Genomic DNA, 7055 nt, shown 5'->3' on the forward strand with positions numbered 1-7055 from the left:
AGCAGGGGGGACAGCGGCCGATGTCGCTCAGTTGGAAGGGTACCGGACACAATATTCGGAGGTCGTGGGTTCGGGTCCCACTATCGGCAAGTTGTTTTTTCTTCTTCTTTGCATTTATCTTTCCCTTAAACAAATTACATTAGTACTTTACGTGATTACCGAAGCAAAAATTAAAAAAAAAGACAAAGTACAATCCCCAATGGTTTCCATGGCCTCGTCGACTGTTGGCTTCTTTCATTCATGCTACCATTTCTGTACTATATGCTTTCACGCCGGCTTAGGCCTTGATTTGTATACTGCAGAAAAGCTTGCATGCCAACGCGGGGCATGAACTCTGCCGTGCCTGTGTTTGCCTCAAATTCAGAATTAATCAAGACAGGATTGAATGCTAAGGCTGCAGAGGCCACTATACAAAGCTATTGAGTCTCTCCACTCCCAAGCCAATGTTGTGACCACAAAGTATTTTCGAGGCTTCAAGCAAATTATGTGAGAAATACCACTGACCATCAGTTTTCTTAGTACAACTTCTGTTGGTCTCGGTTAACAGCAGTAGTTAGTGTTAACTGATAGTTCTTCAGGAATAAAATGCCACTTTTGGTATGTATGTGCTCATATTATTATTTACTGTGATGCAACGAGACCTTGATTATCTGCCAGAAATTTGTTTCAGAATAAAGCAATTTTTCAATGAAGTGAAAAACCATGCTTTTGTTGACAAGATTATGTAATATGGATAAAAAATACATTTTTGACTGTAGTGCTTTGAAAGAATTTTTTTTTCATCAAGACATGCAAGCCAACATCCCAGTAAACACCAACCCATCTATGAGACGGCTATAAACTGTCTTGCCAAGACAAGCAAGATGCCTGATAGATGTCTCAGTAGACCTCTGAGATGGCTACTAAACGTATATAATATGTCTCGACTAGATATGCAAGACATTGCCAGATGTCTTGATATTTCTTGTAGTGATCTTGTAGCTCAGCTAATGCACCCACTTTTTTAGGCTACAAGACGTCTTGCAAGATATCTCCTAGAAATCTGGAAGACAAATAACATACTAAACGTAAGTCAGTCTAGCAGATAGCTATAAGGCATCTTGTCGAAGATAAACAAGTCACCTTACAGACATCTGAAGTGGCACCCAAGACAGCTGATAGACCTTTAAAAGATGCATTGACAAGATATGAAAGACGTTTTTATACGTCTTGGTACAGCTTGTAGCTGCCTTCTAGCTCAGCTAATGCACCCACTTTTTTTAAGCTACAAGACGTCTTGCAAGTCATCATCTAGAAATCATTAAAATAGATTCTGAATGTCTAAAATGAGCTCTAGAATCTCCTGCAATGCTCTAAATTATTTATTCCCTGCTATTTCTCACGAAGCTGTCTGAAATGCTTATGTATCTGCAGAGGTTTTCAACACCACTGCCAGACATAAAATATAGTCTCATCAGATGCTACTACAACTAAAGCTGCATTGCCGTCACACACCCACAGTGCTCTTTCACACATTCAGTTATGATGCAAGCTAAACTGATGTACAATTGTAAATCATTAATTCTCACGCACTACAACTGTTGTCTAGTAATGAGAACTGTATGTTTTTATTACAAAGCGTGCCACATTTCACTGTTAATGGCCATCAGGTGCTCTTTGGAAAGTTTGGTAGTAACTGCACCCAATGCTAGAAAATGACATGAGTAAACTACAGAACTCTTTAATTTCCTCAGCATTATACATTGCAAATAGGCAACTTAAACAATCTCACGCATGTTAAAAGCAAGGAAAGCCACAAGCAACAGTATGCAAATGACAAAATGTGGTTCTCTGAAGCCTAATATTGTACCAAGGAAGAAAACACCAGAAAGAGCCAACTCATGAACACATGACATGAAAAGAATGATGCACATTGTCATTCATTCTCACAAACATTAAAACTGCGAACAGTAAGTGAGATCTGTACACATTCTTTGTTACAAAACATGCCACACTGCACGGTGGACAGCCATCATTGGGTGCTCTTTGGGAGATTTGCAATAACTGCAAAAGGTGCTAGGAAACAAAATGTGTAAATCATATATTTGATTTTTTTCAGCAATGCACTATGAAGTTAAAAGCACAGAAACTAGACACTACAATGAAAATGACAAAATAATGATGCAGTTCTGTCCAAGCTTAAAATGATCTCTTTACAAAACAATGAAAACATCCATACTCCAAACAAGAACAGGAAATGACTAGAAATAAACAGGGATAGGTATGCAAAAGTGTACAAAACTGGTTGAGTGGTTAAACGAACTATCTGCATAATGTTTGTACAAAATAAAACAAAGCAACAAATTTGAATGAAAAAGCTTCAGTATACAGAAAAAGGTGCTTTCACAAAGGACCATCATCACCAGTGTTGCATTTCATAATACTATATGTGCATGCATGTCACCAACTGAATGCTGGTCATACATCTTGTAGAAACTGTATAAACACTTGAGCATTAGGCACGACATCAAATCCATTAAAAAATCTACACTGCAAAAAAAGAAGCCAAGACTGCTTCACTGCTGCTGTTCCTGTTAGCATGACTAGAATGCACTGAAAAAAAAAAAAAAGCAATGGCTGCATGCCTGTCATAGTTACATTCTACTATAACTAAAAAGCACTAAGGAAAAGGTAGCAGGTAAGGGTCGTACATCACTCTACAAGAAACACTAGAAGGCAACATAAGAAAAAAAAAAGGAAGGAGCAAAAGGTTTGCATCCCTGTTTTTGTACATACCAACCACTATATTTTATCTCAAAAGCTGTTTGCCGCACTACAAAAGATAAGGGCAGCATGAACCAGCCATGATGGCACAAACTGCCCTTACCTTTTGTAGTGCAGCAAACAGCTTTCGAGGAGCACAGAAGGCACAGCAAAAAAAAAAGAAAGAATAAAATTCAGTGTTGCACACGGTGCTGCTCTTCACATTCTGCTGGTATAAAAAGAAGGAAGTTAACTGCTGAGATAGTTGGTTTTCAGAAATAAAAAAGGTATTTAGCAAACACAGACACACACAAGAAAGAAGACACAACGTGTACTTACTACAACTGTTTATTTAGGGGCAAGCAGTCGATGCATAGCTTTCATTGCTGATGTGCACATGTACTACGAAAACAGCACCAATCTTATCAAAGCAGGTATGAGAAATATCTGTTCAGCCTCAAAAAAAAAAACTGAAGTGTCGCTGACACAGCTCGAACCTGTTTAATGCATAGATGGTATCCTCTGCTCCCTGAAAGCTTGCTCAGCTAAGCCATTACATAAGCTACGAAAGCAAACAGGTCAGCTGTCAGAAGAGACATGGCCAGCATTTCGTAACGTGCACCACCGTCTATAAAATTCTACTGTCATGTAGAAAAATCTTATTTTGCACAGGCAGGATTCTGCGTGAATGGCCAACTTAGGGAACATGCAAAAGACATTAACAATGAAGGCGAGCGACTTGTCTTGCACCGTAGGGTTTGCACCAATTGTGAAAACTGTGGGTAACGGCTCATGAAACACTAGAAGCCCTTCATATAAAAAAGCAGGTTACAGCTGTGTCAGCAGCAAATTGGTTTTTTTTATGAGACTGAAGAAAAATTTCTCACGCATAGTTTGACAAAATTGGTGCTGTTTCCATGTTGCCTTGTACCCGTGTGCATCACCTGAGTAGGCTATGTATATCGGCTGCTTTCCGCTGGACAGTTGTAAGTGCTGGTGGTGTCCTCTGTCTTGTGTACGACTGTGTTATGCTAAATAGCCTGTTATTATGCATGGAGAAAAGGCATTGAAAAAAAAAAACAAGGTCTAAATACCACTGCCAACATTCTGGCATGAAAGCATTGTAAAATGAGGGAGCTGGCATGGGTTGTGCATCTGTTATTCTATACAACCCCGAGAGGGCAGAGAAAATTGAAAAAAAAAAATAAAGAAAAGAAAACTTCCGGGGCTATCAGATCCACTGCAGTCAGTTACAAATTAAGAATGAAGGGGCGAATATCCCTCAAAGGAGGCTTTTCTGCCAATCAGATCGTTCTCAACACTGGTACCACTCCAGCCCTTGTCCACAGCTAACTAGGCTGGGCAGCTTTTTCTTTATCGGTACTGAACACCAGCTGCACTGCCTCTTTTTTGTCACCTACTGCCATGAAAGGGGGAATTCCTTTGTGGCTCAATTGATTGGGAGGCTCCTCTGTCAATTGTTGGAGGCCTACCTTTTCAAAATTACAAAGCTTCAAACTTGAGTTGTAACTGAGCACAGAAGGTGCCTTGGTCCCAGCTGCTTGCTATTGTGGCACTGTTCATGGTAGCTGTGCAGCGCCTTTAGATGTGGACTTGGTCTTTGTCACAAGGCAAACACCAACCACTTTTTTGTGACGTCCGCAAAACTAAGTTTCATTGGTGTTGAAGGCTTTCCATGTCACACCTGCCAGGATTAAAATCAAAAGCACGATTTAGATATATGAGCTCCCAAACAGAAGGAAAAAGTCCCACTGTTGGCAACTCTAAGTTTTTGGCACAGTCAAACCATACCTGTGTATTCAGTCAGTAGCCCGTGACTGCCCAGTGAGATGTCAGTCCCGTGGCCCTCATCACTAAGTTGTGTTTGCAGCACAGACAGGAAAAGGATAGTTGCTAGGCAGCCGTGGAGGTGGTGGCAACCTGCAATGTGTTCCAATGCTTTAACGATTTCTTGTGAAGTTTAATAAAGCAAATCACTGACTACAAAACACTGGCACAAATTCCACTAGGGGGTAAGAATTTAACCTCAAAATATGTCACATAAGGTTGAGAGTACTGAGTACACAATAGAAATTGTTTAACCAAGACACGCACTAGCAGCACAGAATAGTGCTGAGTATAATATATGTATATTAATAACTCCTTGATGACCTCGAGAGCTAAAACATTTCCTTGTCTTCACCAACAGATACACCTGAAGAGAACCACCATTTTCCTGATTTATACATTCCTTTTTTTTTTATCGAGAGTCACTTTCTATGCTGGGTAAGGTTTCTGCCTCTGAGTTTGCCAAGTGTTTCATTCGACATATGTAGAGAAGAAATAAATCTATGTATCATGTATCTATGTATGGATGCATTACCTATGTATGTATCTATGCATGTATATATGTAGGTACCTATGTATGTATGCATCACCAGTTTTTCCTAGAACAAATGAAAGCCATATGTTAAACAGTGAGCATGCACCCAGAGCAAAAAAAAAAAAAAAAAAGAATGCATAGCTCACTTGCTTGAGCTGTTTGGTAAGTGTTTTGTTTACATGAAAATTCGCGCAGACACAAAAAAGAAACAAGAGCACCAAACACAGACACAACAGCACAATGTGAAAAAGAGCATTAAATTAAATGAAGGCATTTCACCTTTGATGCCAAACACCTTCACTTCGGGAGGAGTCCATATGCTATTAAAAGGTTTGCGTGGAGTCACAGCTTTGTTGTTGAGGACAGCCAGAAGGCATACACTGAACCCATATTATAACATGGCTACATGCTATACACCTTAAAAGTAAGTTAAGATTCAGTGCTCTCTTTTCTTTTCCCAGTTCTGGACAGGAAGAGTCTATATTGGCCCTGAAGCAAGAAAACAAATGAAATGATATGTTTTTGTGTATTAATAATAGGCTTTTCGTTATACGAGGTCCCTCCGAAAGATTTGCTTTCGACTGCCTTCTGCACCAATTGAACTGAAGCTTAATTTATTAAAACATTTCCGCCAATAAAAAAAAAAAAAAAAAACCTGAGGACCAAAGCAAATAGAGCACCAGCACATCACACAGCATGCAGTTCAGGAACTTAAAAAGAACTAAATTGTGCTTTCTGACTATATGAAAATGTAAAATCACTTAATCACTGAATATATACGGACTATAGTATTGTTGTGGCAATGTAATGCCTGACTGTAAACATTTTATGAACCATTAAAATTAAATCACTGCAGAATGTTTGTACGCCGTTCCTATCTCGCCATGTGTTTCAACTTGTGCCTGTGAACAGGCCGAGAGTATTTTGCTAGCAGTTGGGAGAGTCGCTGTGGCCAGAATGCACCTTACCCTCCCCTCTAAGGCGGCTTATTGAGATCGTTCTTTTTCTTTTTCGCAACCGCGGCATAACTTAGCGCGTATAGAGCTCTGCAGGCTGCCATAAACAATGCACGGCTTCCACTCGACGGTGCGTATTTTCTGTATCTTGCTGCAGAGTGAAGGCCACACTAAGCATGCAGACTTTCGTGCTCAGTTGCGTTTCCTGGGAAAGTGTTAGAACCAGCGGCAATCAACGAAAGACGTCGGATCGCCAAGCTCATTTTGAAGAATTACATCGCGAGGTTCCGCCGCCAATGGCAGTTCACGAAACGCGGCGAGTGTAATTACAAGCGCAAAACCTTCCTGCATGCACACAACTATAGATGTGCCATAAAACACCGCCTTTCGTACTGACTAAACGGCCCGCGCGCGCATCTTGCTTGCCCATACAGCCTGCGCCGGCGGATGCACACAACGGTCCTTGCAGCATTTTTATCGGAAAAAGAAAACACTCAGTCACTTTACTGCTCCATTAAGTGACTCATTTAGAAGAACCAATTTCTTACTCACCCAGCGAAGCTTGCCTTGCAGCCAGAAGTAGCAGCCGCTGTGCGGGATACATTTTCAACGCAGTCACAAACCAACGGCCTAACGTGCAGACACGACTAGACACGCCGAAATGGCCGGCGGCCGAGCAGCGCATTGATACAATAACTTTAAAAACAATAAAGATCTGAAATATATTTCATAAAACAAGCTATACAAGTACAATGTAACTGTTGCTTATGACGTATTTGTTTCAAAACGGTAAATACAACCTGCGTATTGCGTAAGTATTTTGGCGAACTATTTTCTATCTCGCTGTAAAGAGGAGGGGTGCAAAAAGGCCTCGACGCGCGAAGTTTGGAAATGGCGGGTCGTGCATAGCTGGCGTTCCGTATTAACATCGGCGCAGCAAATCGTTCCTCTGTGCGAACTACTGGCTTTTATCC

General features: G+C 40.7%; 1 long non-coding RNA gene across 1 annotated transcript; it reads right to left on the reverse strand.

Annotated features, from left to right (window-relative positions):
* Positions 1–2886: 2886 nt before the first annotated feature.
* LOC146174280 (uncharacterized) lies at positions 2887–6730 on the reverse strand. Its single transcript, XR_014702273.1, has 3 exons — positions 6634–6730; positions 4555–4683; positions 2887–4447 (listed from the first exon to the last, which is right to left on the reverse strand). It is a non-coding gene; the product is annotated as an uncharacterized LOC146174280 (long non-coding RNA).
* Between the last annotated feature and the right edge of the window lie 325 nt (positions 6731–7055).

The sequence above is a fragment of the Amblyomma maculatum genome, chromosome 11 (assembly GCF_055883805.1).
Source record: "Amblyomma maculatum isolate TAMU_Amacu chromosome 11, ASM5588380v1, whole genome shotgun sequence".
NCBI classification, from domain to species: domain Eukaryota; kingdom Metazoa; phylum Arthropoda; class Arachnida; order Ixodida; family Ixodidae; genus Amblyomma; species Amblyomma maculatum.